The sequence below is a fragment of the Crocuta crocuta genome, unplaced genomic scaffold, assembly GCF_008692635.1.
Source record: "Crocuta crocuta isolate KB4526 unplaced genomic scaffold, BGI_CrCroc_1.0 scaffold65, whole genome shotgun sequence".
Taxonomy (NCBI): Eukaryota; Metazoa; Chordata; class Mammalia; order Carnivora; family Hyaenidae; genus Crocuta; species Crocuta crocuta.
In genome coordinates, this window is record NW_027530683.1 from 2,588,957 (window position 1) to 2,609,821 (window position 20,865).

Sequence of the window (20,865 nt, forward strand, 5' to 3'; positions counted from 1 at the left end):
CGGAGAGCTTAAAAGCAGAATGCATGGCCAGCAATGGAGAACAGGTTCTTGCAGACTACATTATTTACTATTCTCTCTTCTTTGGGGATTTAAGGGTGTTGTGCCTTGGCTATACAATGGAAACTGCCAGTTTGCTAGGTTTCCCAGTAGCTGCTTGATGGGTAAGCAGAAAAGCCAAATTTGTGGGCAGTCCCTTTAGAGTTATAAAAAACACTAATAACCCTTTAAGATTAACCACTGGAAGATCCTTTTAGAACTATGAACTAGGGAAGAACATTTGAAGCTCTGAAAATCGCTCTCCAATGCTTCATCCACTCCCTGATAAACTAGTGCCTAAAAAGCTTTGCATGGTCCCTACTGTGTCTGACTTCACACCCTGTAGGAGCCTGGACCCTGGAGTGGATTAGACTTTGAAGGAGGGGTCTTGAGTCTCCCTTTAGCAGTCACCCCGAAGGCCATTGCATATCCTCTAGGTATCCTAGAATTGGTCTCATGGAGTATTTGAGGTTACAACAGGCTACTCCCAACACTTCAATTTCTGGCATAAATTTTGAAATATATCTCTGCTGTTCTATCAACAACAGCAGTCCTACTCAGGTAAAAAATTCCAATGGAGGGGCGCCTGGGTGGCTTAGTCGGTTAAGCGTCCGACTTTCGCTTGGGTCATGATCTCGCGGTTTGTGGGTTCGAGCCCCGCATCGGGCTCTGTGCTGACTGCCAGCTCAGAGCCTGGAGCCTGTTTCAGTCTGTGACTCCCTCTCTCTCTGACCCTCCCCTGCTCACGCTGTCTCTCTCTCTCTCTCCTAGAAATAAATAAAACATTAAAAAAATTTAAAAAAAAAATTCCAATGGAACTGGAATGCTCTTGCCTTACATGGCGATTTTGACAGTGTTAAGAAAGACACAAACTAGCGAAAGGCATGTTTCCACTCTTCTCTACGCTGTCTTTTATGTACAACCTACCAGTTAGCAGACTGGATGGATCAAAGACTGGCCCTAGTTCTGAGATTCATTCAGAGCTAAATTATACTTACTTCCCAATCAAGGTGGAAAATGTGGCTTCTCTGCTGACTCGGCTGATGAACTTCTACCCAGTGGCCCCGTGGTTCTTTGGCAGCTCCCCCGTAGTTCCTGTGCTGCCAGTGCGGTGGAGGTTTGGTGCACACATTTCCTGGACGTGATACAAGAAAAGAGCCCGGGATTATTTTTATAAGTGTTTGTTCCATAAATTAGAACAGATAATCCTTCCTGGTGCCACTGTACAACTTACTGAGAAGACGTATTTATGGAGCAGAGAACCGTTTAGAAAAAGTAGCCCCTTCTTCCAAATAAATGATGTAGGCTTAACGTCCAACAGCAAAAAACCATAAACAGGAAGAGTTGGGAGAGAATTCTAGAATAAATGGTTGAATTGAACTGACTTGTATCACAACATGTGTAGGAGCAAGAATGGAAACAAAGCGTACTATGTTGCAGAAAATATGTGCCTGAGACAGCAGGCATCTGCCAGGCTCTAAGTCTCAAGCAAGCCAGCTTCTCATTTGGAGGACTTTGTATTAAATTGCTGCAGATTTCAAGCAGAGCTCTAGAGGGCAGCAAAGACGCGGTTTCCTTGATGAAGAAGGTCACATTAAAAAATACAGGGTACCTTTTTTTTTTTGGCATATAGTGCCAATTTTTTTTATTTTTTACTGATGTTTCGGTTAAAATAGAGTCTGGTTTATTATAGAAATGCAGAATTTTAGGGCTTAGAAGTCTTGTAGTGTTGTCAAGTTAGTTCAGTCTTCTGCTTTACATATAACGAATGGCCCTGAGGGCCTAGCGATTTTAACAAGGTCATCTGGTAATAAAGTGGCATTTAAGACACCATCCCACCCCCTCACATTCACACAAGGACATATACATTTATTCGAGGTTCTAGAAATTTTTTTCTATCCTGAAATCATCTGGGCATTATGGAGGCTTGTTCCCACACTTAACTCATGTCCTATGGGGGAATATAAGGGGGAGTGACTGGAAGTCTTAAGTCTGAAGCTGGTGGTTTTTAAAAGCCCTAATTAAACTTGGACACAGAGGTTTCTCTAGTGTCAGATCAATTTAAATCTCCTCAGCCAAAACTTCCAGGCTTTGGACTCTAGGTGGCAACATAGGACCTTTCTTTTGCTTTCTGGGAGCATCGGCAATCTGGAAAAACCTTTCGGGAGGAAAGCTGTTTATTGCAGTTCTTCTCGACCCTGGTGGACTGACAGCACTTTCTCGTAGCTAAACTAATGATCAGAATCTGGATGCTCACTCCGTAGAATTATTTTCACTATAATCCTCTGACAATAACTATCATTTAACAGGTCATACTCCGTTATGTCATATGTTTGGTGGGGTCATATCTACACAGAAGTACATTTTTATTGATTTTTAAACTTAATAGCATTCGTACAGCCGCTGCCCCTCTTCTTCACTGAGCCACCCCTGCCTCCTCTCCACTCTCCCCAGCCAGCTCACAGCGTACAATTCTACCTACCCCCTCACTTTATCCTTGCTCCACCTAATATTTTAATTCAATGACATCAGCTTTAAATGGGCATAAAGGACAATTCTGAAAGAAAATAGATTCAGAGGATGGTCTGGTTAAGTTGGGAAGGGAGAGAATGACACTTCATGCGTCTCATTTCTGGATCCACAGTATTTCTAGAGCCAGGTTTCTGAAGAAACCAGGTTTCTTTAGACCTCTGCAGAGGTCTAAAAGTCATGTGGGAAGTTTGGACCGTACTTGGGTCCTACTGGGTCACAGTCCCTGGGGGTGGATCCTGGAATCTGTTGAGCTCCTAAAACTATGCAGTTGCATTTCTTTTTTTTTTTTTTTTTTTTNAATCCCATCACAGCCTCTGGTGTTCTGGCCTGGTGTCTGATTTCTTCTTCTTCATGAATAAAGACAGCCATCCATCACCTAGTGCCTGCCTGTTCCTCCTTTTTCCCTAACAGTGACCTGACCCCATAGGACCTAAGTACACATGACCGGAAGGGTGATATGGAATGGAAAGAACTTGAACCATGATCATATCTTACCTAGTAATTTAGCCTACAAGGGCTTCGGTTTCATCAATTAACTACAATCACATCATTGAGAGTTATTAATAATTATTATCATTATTATAGTATGTCTCTTTTCCCCTACTTAAAAAATTTTAAAATATGATTTTAAATTACACGATAGACAAATATATTCTCATTACAGAAACTCAAATGATATAGATGAGGTTAAAGTCCCAACCCAAAGTCCCTGCCAAGTACGATTGTGCTGCATACTAGTTTGAAACATGCTTTGATATCAGATTTTAGGACTCTTTCCATACTAGCACATTTAAATCCATTTCATTCTTTAGAACTGCTATAGAACACAGTCTTTTTTCCAGAACTACAGATTCTCAAGAAATTGTACATACAGCTTTACATACTGTTTTTTCATTTCCTATATATATGAATATTTTCCCATCTTGTCTTACATTCTTCAGAAAACATGATTTTAATTATTTCACAGTTGTCCAGCATATAAATATACTAAAATTGATTTAATAATTCTGACTGTTGGATATTTAGGTTGCTTTCGATTTTTGATTATTGTTCCTTTTAAAATAATTAACTCAATGCCATATATATATATATATATATACACACACACACATATATAATAACCAAGTAATTAAGGTCTTTGTAAAGTGGGTGATGAGGTCAAGGTCAATTCATAGTTTCTGCCCTTACTTGAGGCACAAATTGCTCTATGAGAGAGAATGGGTGTTACAGTCTAACTTCTTAAACTTTTGTTGAAACTCCACTCTCCTCAGCCAAATAACTGAAGCAAAATGAAGGTATCTTTCCAGAACTGTTTACTTTGAGCAGGTGAGCATTTTCACAATTAGAAGGGAAGTTTGCAATCAGTTTCTTTAATGGAAAAGGCACTCTTATGGAATTAATCCATGCCTGGCTCAGAGGAAGTAAGACTCTCCGAAATTGATTGGATTAAAGGGCTCCTTAAAATCAGAAATACTTGGGTACTCATCTGCTCTGCTGGGTGATTGACAGAGGTCTTCAAGCCATCATCCTTCATGGGAGGTACTTGGTGTAGAATCGTTGTGATTTCAGAGCCTCCTGGATTAGGATCAATTAAATCCATAAATAGAAATGAGTTGCCATTATTATCCCTAAAATGATACCCCAACATGTTCACCTGGCCCACTCCTGCGTCACATAGGAGTTACAAACAACTTGCAGCACTTGGCGGGGCACAGCTAAATGCAGATGCTGGGAGTAATCGTCATGGGCAAGATGTGCTGGGTTTTAAGTGAAATATGAACTTGACTATCTTGCCCCTTTAAAAATACAATGGGAGCAGGAGACATAGCCTCTACCCTTGAAGACATCTTAATCAAATACAATTGCACGACCAACATTTAAAGCACTAAACTAGAAGGCTTTACAGGCGAAATAAAATGCAATGGTGACTAAGGGCAGTTGCAGATTTAAAACAACATTGAGAAGGAAATGAATAGCATTACTCCACAAAAGTAGTCTGGATATTCCAATTATTCAGTGTTTCTTTTAGAATTACAATGCTCTTTGACTCAGAAAAATTTAGATAATTTGAGGTTCAATTTAGATTGTACAATTTTCATTATTTAACATCTGCTATCTTTGGGAATGTGATTAAAAGGGTGGTCCATAGCTAAGGGGAAACTGATCTCTCTCTCTCTCTCTCTCTTTCTGTTTCTTTGTCTCTCTCTCTTTCCCTTCCCCTCTGCCCCTTGCCAGATTCATCTGGTCCAAGGAGAAAGAAAATTAGGACTCTGGATTTATACAGCACCATTCATCATATGTGGCATCTGTGATTTCTTAACGCCTTCCATGATGCTGGGAACAGGGATTGCTGTCTCCTTTTTACTGAGAGAAAGTAACGCAAGGAAGGGTGAATGAGTGGTTTACTGGCCACCCAGCAGGACTGCAGTGCAGCCAGGATTAGGACACGGGGTTTCTGAATTCCAGAGTACTCCTGTTTCCTCTTTACCACTCTTACATTTTGCACCAAATGCTTGCACGCTTGCTTTCTGGTTAAAATAATTTATTTCACTTGCTTCTAACCAGAAGCAGAATGTTACCTTTCAGCCGTCCCCTGGGTGGAACTTTGTTCTCAGGCACTCACTTCTGACTCCACAGGGGGATAAGGCCCTGGGTCTCCAGGGAATGTGTGCTGGGAGCCCAAGGGTGAAAGGTCATCCCCCCTCACCAGCTCCTGTTCTTCCTTTGGCGAGTTGTCAGGCAGCCTCTCAACCATTGATCAATCAACCCCAACCGCAGCCTGACTTCCATGCGGCTATCACAAATTCTGACAAAACAAGCATCTTCCTTCCAACCCAGCTGGCCTCTCCCATCACCTCCGTGTCTTCACCATTCTGTCCCTATCTTATCTTTTTTCTTTCAACTCCTGAAGTCTTGAAGCTTTATTGACTCTAACCTCGGGAATTAGTCACCACCCTCTGCTGATCTGGAGAAGTTTCTATGAATTCTCACTCACCACCTCAGCCAGTGCAGTCAGATCACCTATAAATGTAGGAGTTTGTGCATATGAGATAAACAGTGGATGAATCAATAGATAAACACCAGAGGCTTTGTTAGAGCTGGGAAGGAATGTGGAGCTCATCTGATTCAACCATTTCATTTTTACAAATGAACAGACTTCTTTTTTCCCCCATGCAACCATCCAGCTTAAACTACTATAACTTTTATTCTATATTTGTCTAATTCCATTCATTTTTTAATGTTAGAGATAATGGTATATATTTTAAATTTAAGAATGTACCTATTATCTCTCAGGTTTACCCATTTTTGATAATAATGTATTACATCCCATATAGTATTTTAAAAATTTAAATTTTTTCCTAAATATCAAGGTAATACATGCTTAATATGTAAAATTCAGGAAGTAATCTATTAAGAAAAAATTATTACCCAATTCCACCTGTCAGACCTAGTTATTGTTAATGTTTTAATATGTTTCCTTCTAGTTTTACGTTACTGAACTCATGTTGTTTATAGAGTTTTATATTCTAGAGTGTTCGTTTGCTTAAAATATCATAAGCCTTTTCTGTGTCATTACAAATCCTTTGTATACATGATATAAATAGCTACATATAATCCCATCATTTTATGGTAACACAATCATCTTAACCATGCCCCTAACTCTGGGCCTCTAGGTTACTTTTAACTTTACCATAACTTAAGGTAATGCTTCAATAATACTTACGCATAAATATTTCTATATATTTCTGATCTTGGGAAAAAATCCTGGAAGTAAATAAGTTAAAAGCTATGTATATTTTTAAGGTTTTGAGACATTTTGCCCAATTGCTATCTAGGTAGATGGTGTCAACTGATATACCTGCCAACAGGTTTAAGAGTACCTTTTAAAATTGCTTCTCGGCCTTTTGGCTAAGATCAAGTGCAAAGTACCTTTTAAGTATTTTTTTCCAAAAATAGTATCCCATTTAAATCATCAATTCAGGTTTGACTGCCCCATGGTTTAGCTGCTGCCCAACACCAGTTCCAAATCAAAATTGCAAACCAGACTCCCAGCCCCTCTGTAATTGTGTTCCCTAAGATTGTTCACGCTCTGTTTGGGCCAGCCCCGTCTCCATGATGGCACTGCAAAGCAAAGTTGGCAGCTCTTTTTTATTTGCTTCCTGACCATGTATATTTTACTGTGCTAAATGTAGTTGAAAGCGACAGAGAGTGGACCACGTACTAGAAGCCAGAGGCACAAGAATTTCTAGCCTCAAACTGGTCTCAGTATAGACCAGAAGATAGTCTCCAAAGTCTGGAGGAAGGACAGAGTGATTGCTGCTGCTGTACTGGAGTCTGCACAAGGTCTGTGGACGCCCACACCAGGCACACGGACAGCAGCCCCTCAAGGCACAGGCAGTTTTTAAGGAGAAACAACACTTAACCTGTTATCTTCAGGGATGGAGAGTGTGCCAGATAGAAGACCCGAGATGACAACAGTCTATGTGGAGGGAAGTACTGAAGCAAACTTGCACGCTGTAGAGGTCAGCTTCCGGCTCTAGGCCCTTTAGAGACTTGTCATCTTAGGACAGTTACTTACCTTCTCTGTAGTTTAGATTCCTCATCTATAAAAATACTACTAAAATAAGGACCATGAGGAATAATGGAGAAAACTCAGACAAAGTGCTTAGAAAATATCTTGGTACATTGTAAGAACTCCAAAGATGTCAGATACCATCGTCATCGTCATCATCATTGTCATCATCATCGTAGTCATCATCACTGCTGGAGCAATGAGCTCCTACGAGGAAGTGGTGGCAGATGCGGGATTGGCAGGAGAAGGGTCAGTGAACAAAGGCCTTCTATAACATTCTGAGGAGGCTATACCTTACCCTGATATCCATCATTCCCTGTGAGATGTTTGCAGTTTGGGAGTTAACTGTCTCCAGGCAGGAGGCTGAACCCATAATCTCCTCGGATTCCTTCCAGCTCTGTGACAGGATTCCCACCTAAGAGCAAACAAACTCAGTTTTGATCCTGAGCACACAGTCTAACAGAACACAACTCCCTCCATTTAGTTTTGTGCCAATAGCCAAAGGAAGGTATCTTCTCTGCATTCTGGGATTTGTCATGGTTAACAGCCTCCCAGTGTGAATAATTCTTTGAATAATATCAAACTATTTAGTTAGAGAATAAATTCCTGGGAGTGGGGGAAGTATATAAAAGGACTCCCAGCCAAAAGAAAGAAGACCCGAGAATTGGGAATTATCACCTCTTGTGGGGCTTGATTTTACTAGATGGGAATGTGAAACAGGATTGACTGATGTTGTCCAGTGAATGGAGATTCTCTGCTCCCTTTCCCTCTTTTCTCTTGTAGCTTAAAACACTGCCGCAAGGAGGGCAGCTGGACCACAGCAGCCCTTGCCTCCCACATTGGGTTCACTTCTTTTCCTTTCTTTTTTTTTAAATTTTTAAGCTTATTTATTTATTTTGAGAGAGAGAGAGAGCACGCAAGCAGGGGAGGGGCAGAGAGAGAGGTATAGAGAGACTCCTAAGTGGGCTTCGTGCTGGAGCCCGACTCAGGGCTCATCTCATGAGCTGTGAGATCATGACCTGAGCCAAAATCCAGAGTCAGAGGCTTAACCAATTGAGCCACCCAGGCGCCCCAGGTTGCATTCATTTCTGACTGATTGGTTGGTACGTGAGGTACTGCTCATGTCTCCTCACTCCTGTCTCTCTGTCTCAATCTGCCTGTTCCCAGCTTCACACAACCCAGCTCCATTCAGCTTCTATGAAGGCAAATATGCCCCTAGAGCTGCATTGTTTTCTCCTTGGACAGACAGGCTGGAAGAAAGGAAATAACTATCCCTCTGAGTGTGTACCAGTTGTCCTGGCATAAATGTTATAGTGCCTCTTTTCCCTCTCCAACGTGTCCTGTATGGAGAGCGAGTTATATGCAAACTCTATGGTCACATAGAGTATTAAACATTTATCTTATCAAGGCCAGGGACTGGGTCACTTTTTATTATGAAATGTCCAGCACAGTGCCACCAAGTCTCCCATACTCTCTGTAGTGTAACCTTGGAGAACAGTCCTGGCCCCATAAAGGTTCTGGGACTTGAACATCAGTTTTTACCTGTAAAGGGGAGATAATAATACTTACGTTCTAGAACTGCAAACAGAACGAAGGGACTACTGATGTTACGTTCTGGGAAGTGCAAAACATTATATAAATGTCATGTTCCAGAACTTAACATGGCAATTGTCACATGGTAAGCATTCCATCGATGCTTGTTGGCTGAATGCATAGAGGAATAAACTAGTAATGATGAATTAACAACCTTTAGTGGAGAAATGATTGATTCTCCTAAAATTGGAATGCAATACTTAGCAACCAAAACTGATTTGAAATTTTACCCTACAGCCAATCTATAGATAAGATGGCAAAATGAACTTCTCCCATAGCCTTGCTGTGAGGACTAGAAAGTAAGTAATTGAGAAATATTAGGGCAAGTGGCAAATGAAGCTGAAACACAACTAACAGTGGCACAAGGAGGCAGGTCCCTATAAGTTGGCCCTTACTGTCACTTGAGGGCCGGCAGGTGACGAGAGGGGAAGGACACACCCTACCTGTTTTTCTGGTAACACTCATAACCTGTAGACAGTACTGACCCAGGATGGTGATTCAAGTTGGAATTCTTGATTCTTGTTTAACTCGAGAGCATAACAAGGGAAGTGCATTGCCTATACTAGTGCGGAAACTCCACTGTCTGGTGCACTTTTATGACCTGACTGGTCCCTCACTAATAGGCACCATAAAATGCTAATTCGTCTTCTTTTCTGATTGGAAAGGGAAAGTTCAATCAGAAAACAAAGCATTGAACTGAATTTCTTTTCAGCCTGGGTGTTAGAATGTATGATTCTGGAATCACAGAAGTCTGACTTCCACATCAGATTTCATTTTTCATGGTTAGAGCTAACAAAAAGGAGATCCTGACAAAGAGGCAGGAATCTCAACTAAATAGCACTAAATACCTATTCTGCGTATTTCTCCTAACACTGGAACTGGCTCTGGCCCAGTTATTTGGCATTTTGTGGCATTTGAGCCCCCACAGAAACGATAAAGGCTGTGGGATTTTTATTGATAGGATTGTTGGATATATACAAAACCTTTTCCTTTAGAAGCATATTTTTTAACTTTGAAAAATCAGCTTATCAATAACTGTGTTTCCCATTTATTTGTGCTTATCAGCACGGTCCTCTCTGAATATCAACAACTGGAGATTGGATGAGGTCTCAGAGCCCTTTGGCACTGTTGGTACCACAAGGAGAGCAAGAGAAGGCCCTGACCCTTTCCTCCACAAGCTTGCTCTCTAACTGGGCTCACAGGACATATACATGAGAAAATAGGTAGTGACATGAAGCAGAAATGGCAACCATTCCACTGCTCTGAGAGCATGAGTGAGAGGTAGAGACATGACATGATAGAGAAGCAAAACCCTCCCCAAACAAGTTGAGACCAGATGCAGTACGCCATACCATTGTTAATTTTAGCAGGTCCAGATCATTGCTAATTTAATAAGAAAAGAGCAAAAGTTTTAAAGTGAACATGGCTGTCTTAGAAGTAACAAAAGAAGTCACACTACTCTGCTACTTTTACTCCTGAAAATTTGCTCTGTAGAGATGATGAATTGCCTCACCACTGTTTTCACTGCACATGAATGTTTAATGGTAAATCCTTTTAGGGTAGTTCGCATATGATTTTAGGTGCTACAGTTACATACCATGATGGTTACGCCTTTGGGTGTGGGCTTTCAGTAGTTCTTTCCTGCTTGATAAATATCATTAGACACCCCCGGTTGTGGGACAGGCCCCTAGCCTGCCTCTTCATCTCAGTCCCGAGGAGCTCATTCGTATTTTCGGTCCTGCTCACATAAGTCTGTAAGCAACTCCTGTACCTGTGCTAGGGTTCTAAGGGTTCGTTCCCTCACAGCGGGATCACTGTGGTACCGATTTCTCCTGCCTTGGTTTTGTCAAGGGGCTCATTGATAGGATCTTTTAGGAGATGATCTATTCTTCCTCCTCCTGATCAGTTGAGATTTCCAAGTTCTTACCCCAGCCACGTGGGCAATGCACCGCCCTAAGAACTAGAAGTTACTTAGGAGAAGTGTTGCAACATGACAAAGCCAGCAGAGCTGAGGCAGCACAGAAGGCACTCCTAGACAGGTGTGCAAGTATGAGACACTGCCAAGGAAGTCACAGCATGCAGCCAAGCACACTGTGTGACCCTCCAAAGATAGACGGCAAAGATGTAACCTTAGAGGCAGGAAAATTTGGATGCAAATCCTGGCTATGCCATTTAATAAAATGGGAATGTCATAAAATATAATTCCCAAAGTTATGAGGTCTGAATGAATTACCTTTTATAAAGTGTTTAGCCCTATGGTTGGCATATTGTAGCTTCTTTTCTGGAAATGTGGGAAGAATTGCATAAAGGACACATTGACCCCTCAACTCAATGAAAAGCTGCAGAGAGAGATTTAATCCACCCAGGGAGACTCATCCACAATTAGTCACACAGTAAAAGCAATGAGGCCCTTGAAGAGAAGCATTAATATTGAGGAAAGGTCATGAACTTTTGCTGGTCAAAAATAGTGGAAACATTATTAACCAGCTCGTTTCACTAAGAGAGAGTTCCCATCACATTGCTTTTCACATAATGGAAACTGAATAAGTGTTTCTTGAATATACTGTATAATAATATTATATATTAAATATCACATATGAATGAAAATTATAAAATTAATAAATTAAATAAATAAAAATAATTTAATTATTTTTAAAATAATATCATATTCTGTCTATAAGGTCAAAACCATGCAAAATACAAATTACTCTTGGGGGAAGCATAATTCAGATGTTTCAGGATGCTTTTGTGCTCCGAGACATTACTTTGCATATTAGTTCTCACTGAGTGTAATAGGTGGAATTGTGTCCTCCCAAAAGATAGGTTTTAACCTTGGGTACTTGTGAATGTGCCATTTGGAAATAGGGTCATTGCAGATGGAATTGGTTAAGATGAAGTCATATGGGAGTAGGATGGATGGGACCTAAATCCAATAACTAGTGTCCTTCTAAGAAGAAAAAAAGATGCACAGAAAACACACACACAGGGGAGCAGTCCATGTGATGACAGAGACAGAGGCTGAGATGTCGTGGCTGCAAGCCAGGGACACCGGGATTACTGGCCACCACCAGGAATTGCTAGGAAGAGACAAGGAAGATCCTTCCCTAGAGCCTTCAGAGAGAGTGTAGCCCTGCTGACATCTTGATTTCAGGACTGTAGCCTCCGGATCTTTGAGAAAATACACTTCTATTGTTGTAAGCCACCAAGGTTCTGGTGATGGCTTACAGCAGCTCTAGAAAATGAATACATCAGGATATACCTGGGTGGAAGTTTTAGTGCCCACGTTTTATGTTCTCACAAAAGCAGAAGTTAGATTTTAATAGGAGAGATGTTCCTTAGTACACTTAGCATATTCATGCAATAATCCTATACATTAAAAAATAATGATATGTTATTGAAAAATTATGTGTATATCAAACTGTAGCACCTAAAATCATATGCGAACTACCCTAAAAGGATTTACCATTAAACATTCATGTGCAGTGAAAACAGTGGTGAGGCAATTCATCATCTCTACAGAGCAAATTTTCAGGAGTAAAAGTAGCAGAGTAGTGTGACTTCTTTTGTTACTTCTAAGACAGCCATGTTCACTTTAAAACTTTTGCTCTTTTCTTATTAAATTAGCAATGATCTGGACCTGCTAAAATTAACAAAGTTAAGTACCATTCTGAACAAAACGCTGTTTTTCCCTGTAAGATAAAAACTTAGCATAAAACTCTAAGCGTGAGAAAGTTCAGGTTACCTTGTATTTACAGTCTTTATCAAGCAAATAATATTCATATTTTGAATTATGCAAATAAGCATTTACATGATAAATTGTAATTGCTCTCAGACAGCTGTTTATAATTGGGTAAATGAGACACACTTTTAAATTGTCTAAATACATACTTACCCATGTTTACATATTTATACACTAGACTGTAACTGTTCTGAATCAGCTGTTAGCAACTATTGTGTCTTATACAGACCAAGGGAAGAGAACTTTTCCTAAAAACACCAAAATCCCTTTTCACTTGCTAGAATGACCAAATCGTTGGCAATCCTTCTCATCTTCTCAAATAAGGGGTGACCTCTCTCAATATACCCCTTGCCCATGGTATTCCACACTGCTTCAAACAGGAAATGATTTTATATCACTTTGGTTGGGTGGGGAATTAATCCTGATTCATATTCTCATCTGATTAGATACCCCTGTGACAAAGAACTATGTTCCTTCTAATAGAATGGTTTTATACTTTAAAGGTCCAATTGTCTTATATTTATCAGTGTATTCTTTTTAAAAATTATGTATTTAAATTTGTATTGGTTTCAGGAGTAGAACCCAGCGATTCATCTCTAACATATAACACCCAGTGTTCATCCCAACCAGTGCCCTTCTTAATGCCTGTCACCCATTTAGCCCAGCCACCCACTCAGTCCCCTGTAGCAACCCTCCATTTCTTCTCTTACAAGTCTCTTACGGTTTGCCCCCCTCTCTGATTTTATTTTCCATCTCTTGCCCTAATGTTCATCTGTTTTGTTTCTTAAATTCCACATATGAGTGAAATAATATTTGTCTTTCTCTGACTGACTGCCTTCACTTAGCATAATACTCTCTAGTTCCATCCTTTCAGCAATGGATTCTTAGGTCAATCAGAAAATATCAACAGGTATTTTCTTTGAAAAATACAGGAAAAATACAGAGCACCAGCGCCTGTCCTGAAGAAGCACCTAGAATTAGCATGTCTGAAATGTTCAGAAAGCAATTTAAAGGAAAAGCAGATGGTGTTGACTATAAGAGCTAAGGGAACTTAGAAAACAAAAGAAGGGGCAGGATGCAGGGTCTTGGGCAAGGTGGCCTGGGTTTTGAGGACTCTGGGAATAGCCCACTTCTCTCTGTAGAGTGAGGACTGTCAGGCTGCTGTGAGGCAGGCCTGAATGAGCAACAGAGGGCCTGTGGAATTGAATACACAACCCTCTTCCCACCAAATTCACATGCACCCTCCTCCCCTCCCCCATACCTTCCCTCAGAAATACAAGAGCCTGATGTGAGTGACACAGCCTTACGGTAACCATTCCCTCCTCTCCATTTTTCCCAGCAGGCAAGGAATCCTCCTCCGATCCCCACCTTAAAAAAGTATCTTCACGCATTTCCCTTTGCTTTCTTAGAGCAGTCAATATTTGCCTTGTTCTGCTTTCCTCTAGGCGAATGCTTTTGTTTCTAATTCATCTCATTCTGTTCTTATATGGTGTTTTATATGTGCCAGAGAGAACTTTTACAAGGTGCTCTGGTTGAATTGAAAGGATTCAAATGCTACTTCAGGGATTCACACACTGGGAAGAATGAATCCGAAAGCATAGCAACTGGGGAAAACACCTTGAGGCGGCTATCAAGACACCAAGAAATGAAAACATTAGGGCTTGGGAGGCTGAGCCTCTATCCTTCCATTAAGCGCAGTGAGAGCCTTGGCACTTCGAGCAGAGATTCAGAGATTTAGAGACGTAACAGCAAGTAGGCCTGAGACCAAAGCTCTGAAACTGGAGGGTCTGGGTAATGCGGCTGAGTTTAAGGAAATCTCTTCTGTAGGCAACTTCTTCCTAACTCTGTTCAGGTAAGAAAGGCTCCTTCAGGGACTAGTACTGCAGGGCACCGGGAAGTAGAAAGCAGCCTAGATTAGGAAAATCTGGTCTTGAAGCCAAACTGTGAGATGCTGGGCAAGTCACCCAAACTCTTTCTGTGCCTCAGTTTCTTCTGTGAATTGGATGAAGTTCAACTCGGCTCTGTGACTGACGACTCTAAACTTATTATAGTATAGCTCTCAGCTGGTGTGTGAATATAAAACTCAGCCTCTCCATCTCCCCAGGATCATTATCATAGCAACAATTGCCATGATAAACATCTATTAACTGTGGGCAAGCGCCATGCCAAGCACTTTCCATAAAATATCTCAATGATCCTCACAATATCCATATGAATGATTATTTCTATTTTATAGGTGAGGAAACTGTGGCTCCAATAAATTATAAAAGTTGACCCAGGTCACCCAGGTTATTCAGACAGCCAGACTCTGAACCCAGATCTTGTTCCATGTGTCTGTTCCCCAAATCTGGTGCATGTTGGATAGAAAAACCAGGTGCTCCTTCTAGACTCTGCCTTATGCTTAATTAGGTCAGCTTCAGTGCTAGCTGTGTGCTTGTTGTTCATGAGTTACTCATATATTTATGGATTACAATTTTCTCAAAAATTTTGCCCCTTGAGGGACTTGCATGCCACTGATAATGAGGCTGGGAGGGTGGGCGGCCTTGTGGTGGTGGGTGGAGGGTGTTTATATTTGTGTAAGTCAGTTGACTCTAGTTAGTATGTAGTCATTATCTTTGACAGCCTTCTAAATCTACTAGGCATATGACTACTGGCCACAGAAGCCAGAGTGCAGACCTCCCTCCAAGTGGGTTCTATTTGGAGGAAGAAAATTGGCTGTGGATACAAATGTGGCATGGAATAAGAATAAGACAATCGCCCACCACCTTAGCTCCCTCCTGAGCAGGACTCTGGGTGGCTGGCCTGTCCCCACCCCTTCTCTGGCTTCAGGTCTCTGTCTGTCTCCAGAATTGACTCAGATCACCTTGGGTGGTCGCTCCCATGGCCATTATGCACGTGCAGCTTTCTGCCTATTGACATTAGGGGATGTGCCCCCACCTTCCCTTTGTTTCATCCTCCATTTAAGACACATTTGTTCTCACTGGCTTTTAACTGGTTTTCAATCTATGTTCATTGCTAGGGTGAGTTATCTTCTTTAAAAAATGCAACTTACAACGGGTTTTCTATGCTGTCCAATTAGCATTGTTAAGCTGTTTGGAAACAAATACAACTTAGAGCAGATGAAATCACAGTCTGCTATTCAATGAGATGCTGCTAAAAAGCCAATCACAAGAGGATTCCTAGAAATTAGGCTCAGTTCCCAACAAGGACTTTTAAAATGCTGTAGGCCTTCAAATCTTGATTGGTATCTGAACAAAACCACCCTTTCTCCTCTACAATTCCTGATGTGCTGCTCCAGAGGTGATCAAGCCAGCTCTCTGCCTCGGGCCTTCCTTTTACCAACTTCCAGCTGGTAAACGATAGCTGGATAGAGATGGGTGATCACCAAGCTGAAATAAGCACTCACCCAGTTTCTCTTACCTTCCTCCCTCCCTTCACCCAATCTATTTGACCTCCACTCAGTGGGACACCTTGGATTCACTTAAACACACTAGCTGGTTTTCTCCCCTCTACTGCTTACCCCTTGGGGATGCTCCTTTCAGGAGTCAGCTGATGGAAGAATCAAGATCCTACCAGGATTTGAATAATAGAGTATCTCTAGGATTTGATCTTCCTAGGATTTGAATAATAGAAAATCTCAACAATGGAAAACTGAGTGTGCATCGTGAAAAGAGATTCTCTTATACTTTTTCCTAATTGTTCTATAAAAGAAATTATTAAGATGATAATTCATGAAAATTGGGTGGTTGTCATTTTTGTTACAGAGGAAACTAAAAGGCTAAATTTACTAGAGATGACTGCTAATTACATTGTCTAACCCCCTGCATTCTGACATCTGAGCTTTCACAAGGTTCATCACTTAATATGTAAGAAATTGAATGTCTAATGTTAGACACACGTATTATTTCTTTGATTTTTCCCCCTTGAAATTCATTTTACAGCCCAGTCCTTTTGCTTAAGGGGAAAAGGTGGGGGTTTTCTTTCTTTTTTCTTAAGTAGTCAAGACCAAAGAAGTAACTAAAATCCAATGTGTAGCCATCCATTTCTTTTCTCATGCTACCAACCATCCAAACATACACTTAATCCCAATGCCTAAGAAAAGAACTAAGTTTCAATTATATATCCAAAAAAAGTGCATACCATCCATAACCATCCCGAAATAGATCAATCTAGTTTTTACAAACTGTCTTGATTTGAGGAGCTAGTAATGAAAATGAGCAATGGACACATGCTGTGTCAGACACAGTCTTTACAGTTGGTTCATGCGGACCATGGACAGAAGAAGGCTGAAAACAGACTTGGAAACTGCAGGGGAGTGAGCTGGGACTGGCTATAAATTAAATGAGAACTTGAAAAGTAGGTGGGATAAAAGAAAAATACAATGCAAGTTTTGTGAAGCACTCTCTTAAATTTCATCAGGTTCCTGTTACTAAGCAAAATGTTATATTTTAAGGACAAGCGAACAACAGTTTAAGATAGGTCTTATTAAAAACAAAAGAAACTTATTTGGTAGGAGAAATTTTTTCCTGTCACTTAGTTAAAGGCTATAACCAATTTAAAAATACAAACATATATTAAAGACGAATCTCTCATCTTGGGGCTACTCAAACTATCATTTAAGAAATCACCTAAAAAAAAAAAAACAGCTTTATCATACATAACAGTGTTAAATACACAGCATGCATATGTTAGTATCAGAATTTACTTAGATAAAGTCATTTCTTAGTTGTTTCCCAACTTGGGTAAGTCCAGTTTATGGGTTTTAAGACTCAGAGCAAGGAAAGTAGAAAAATAAGTTTCTCAAGAAATTCTTAACACCCTTCTTCATACACTGTTGTTGAGATAAAAGTAAACTTAAAATGCCTAGTGTTGAGCTTTGTCATTTATATATTTGTCTGATGGCTCCAGAGGTAGTTTCCATGGTAAGCTCCCTGTGCACAAGAAGCAGGGTGAGTGGAATGTCTCCTTCCAATGAAGAACTTTTCACTGACAGTGATAAAGGCCAAGAACCTCCTTCACACAAATGATTGAAAAACAGAACACGAAGGACATTTTTATTTTGTTTTGTTTCCTTTGTGTGGTATGTGACTTCAGTGCAAATACCCATTTAATCAAGAATACAAAGACAGCCACCTTTGCTGGCTAAGGGATTTCCAGAGACTGCAGTAACCGTATAGCTCTTTTAGTGTGTGTGTGTGTGTGTGTGTGTGTGTGCGCGTGCGCGTGCGTGCGTGTAAATTCCTGCAGGTTGTCATCTCATGCTCTTGTTTCCTCTTGGGATAAAGAGTTTTTCTGAAGAAACATTTCGAAGTGAACTAAATAGAATCTAGAAAAACTTGAACGCTTTAGAAGGTGAAGTTTACTTACTTTTTATCTTCTTAATTTTCTTATTGAGATATGATTGATATATAACATTGTATTCGTTTTTAGGCATACAACATAATGGTTTGATAACCGTATATATTGCAAAATGATCATCAGAATCAGTTTAGTTAATGTCCATCACCACACAAAGGTACAGACTTTTTTCTTGTAATGGGAACTTTTAAGATCTACTCTCTTAGCATATTATACTATATGTTAACTAACTAGAATTCAAATAAAAAATTGAAACAAAAAAGTCTGCTCCCTTAGCAACAGTTAAGTTTATCATACGATATTGTTCATGATAGTCACCATCCTGTGCATTACTTCCCTGGGACTTATTTATCTTATAACTGGAAGCTATTGTAATTAATTTTTAGAAATACAAATACTTGGAGGAAGCATAGAGAAGCCACCGTTGACTGGAAATTTCTGGTTTATGCATTTTTTTTCTGAGTCGATGAGATAAAATTGAACTTGTCACTCTAAGACAGGCTCTCTTTCTCTTTCACCTCTTACTCACTATTTTCTAATACCTTCTATTACAATAGACTTTCTTTCTCCTTTTTACATCCTCTTCATTCCCCCACCAATTTCTTCTATTCTGGGGATATCACCATCTACCTGCCTGTAAGTCTCTCCTTAAGCTTTGCTTCCCCTAGGTAATCCATCCTGACTCAGGATGCAACAACAAATGTGAGTGTACATTGCAATGTTCTCAAACGTATAAAATGTAAAGTAATATTTTATTACTACTGCTGTCATCATCACTCTAAGAAAATGGAATATTTGATTCTTTAGACCTATCAGACTGTGGTCCTTGTCTTCAACAGATATTAACAAATACTTCTCAAGACTAATAACTGGTTTAGTGTTTAAGTTGCTGTCAATAAGAAATAATATCTCACTTTAATAATATAACCCTTTTAAAATCCCAAACTTAATCTCAAAGTAAAGGTACATAGAAAAAGCGGCCTCGTTATAATGGTTGGGTAATTTAAGAAAAAATAACTAATTTGAAATGAAGTGTCAGTGGTTATAAGCATGTACTTCAGGCAGGCCTATGTGAGGTACTGGGGTCAGTCTACCCTGTCAGTGTTTGTATGTGACACTAAATGTGACTCAGGGCCTGGACCTTTATCGTGTAAACATCAATAAGGATGCTATGTTATATAAACTATATATCAGTTAAGCAAAGGAGTCTAAAGTGGCATCTTTAAAAAAAGATTAGACAAAGATGAGAAGTTCAGCTCTGAACAAATTGGATGTGTCACCCTCCCCAAGGTGTGTAATTATTTCTACTCTGACAACTTACATTCCATGCTATCACAGCTACCCTAGTTATACCATTGTAAGGTATAGGAAAGACCAGAAGTACCTAAGAAACTAGTTTAAATTTTAAGTTACTTGCTGGCTCTTTAGGAAATGGAAAACTATATATTTAATTAAATATCTTTACTTTTTAATTCGCTGAACCATGTAATTTCCTATATTTTTTTCATTTTATACCTAAACAACTAGCTAAACATAGTAGGAGAGAAAAACTTTTCTCCTAGAGATCAACAACAACAAAAAGTAGGTATTAAGTCAATATTTTAAGGAATTTAAGATGAGATCTTTCAAATCTTGTCATTCAGCATTAAGCAATAAAATCTGAAGCCCATTTCAAAGATGTACTAAATCCCCAGTCTGAAAGTAATTGCTGCTCCTTGTCCTATATGTACATCATCAATACAAAGAAGAATGAGCCGCAGTGAGGCCTGGACCACCGCCTAGCAATTGATTATTAGCCATTAAAAGGGAAATGTTTACTTATTCATGGCAACCAGTTTTCAGAAGGAAAGGCAAAGGCCTCTGATTTTAAATGCTGCTTTTTCTTTCTATCCTAAGTCTGATCAAGATCATTCACTTCTTCTTGGAGGTATCAAAAGCCCATTTTTATTTCTCCTTAAACTCCTGCTAGTTTTTAACCACAATACTGATAAAAAGGGGAGAGCAGTTGCTATGAGGCAAAGAAAAATGTCCTGGCAGTTGAGGGCCCTCCATCTATCAAGGGGAATTTGCAATGTTGCCTCTCTTCAGTACTGTATAGATTTGCAGGATTTTGTGAAACACTTAACCAAAATGGAAGGATTTAAAAACGGAATGCAAGATATAAATGTAATCATTTTTTTTAAATCAAGATACTTTAGTTTTATTTCACAATTTTCTAGTCTTAAATTCTTAAGCACGCAGCAGTGATGATCATCTTGGATAATACTTTTGAAAGGGCGATTAGTGCAGACTGCTTAAATATATTCACTGTAGCACAGATGCCTAACGATTAAAAACTCTTACTAGGATTGAGATGTGCTACAACCAGTTACAGGGAAACAAATACTTATCTAATTAAATAATAATATTCACAAGCTATGTTGAGTTGCAAAATAAGTTCAAATGTCCAGAACACCAAACAATATTTTAAAATCTAGAAAGGATATGCAGTTAGATGTTTACTTGTGATACTAAGAATCTCTTATGAATTGAAGGCAATTTATGTAAAGATTTCTAGTATGTGTAAAACTTAAGATGTTGCCTAGTTTTTCTAACTGACCCAATATGAAAATAATTTTCTCCTCCCGTGCCTTTGAGTTCATCTGATATGAAGAGGCAATAAAGAAAGTGCCTTTCACTAATAATTCTGGCTGTTTACCTCCTTTCCTCCATTACTTCAGAAGGCACAGTTTACATGGAGCAACCTCCTGGAGTCCCCAGGCTCTGGCTGTTGGAAATAATTTAGATAAAGTCCCAGAGCCCAGTTGAGAGGGAGACTGGAGTAGGCTGCAGAGGCACTTATGCAGGAGGGAGGAAACCACAATGACACAGGGAAGTTGCAGCGCTTTCTAGAACCAGGAGGTAGAGAGTTTTCCTAGGATATTCAGAACACAGACGGGGACCCAGGAACACTGTTGCCAGGTCAGGGAAGGTAAGGTTAGAAGTAATATTTGGAGCTAATCCCAGAGCTACATCCTTCTCAGAGCACTCCTGC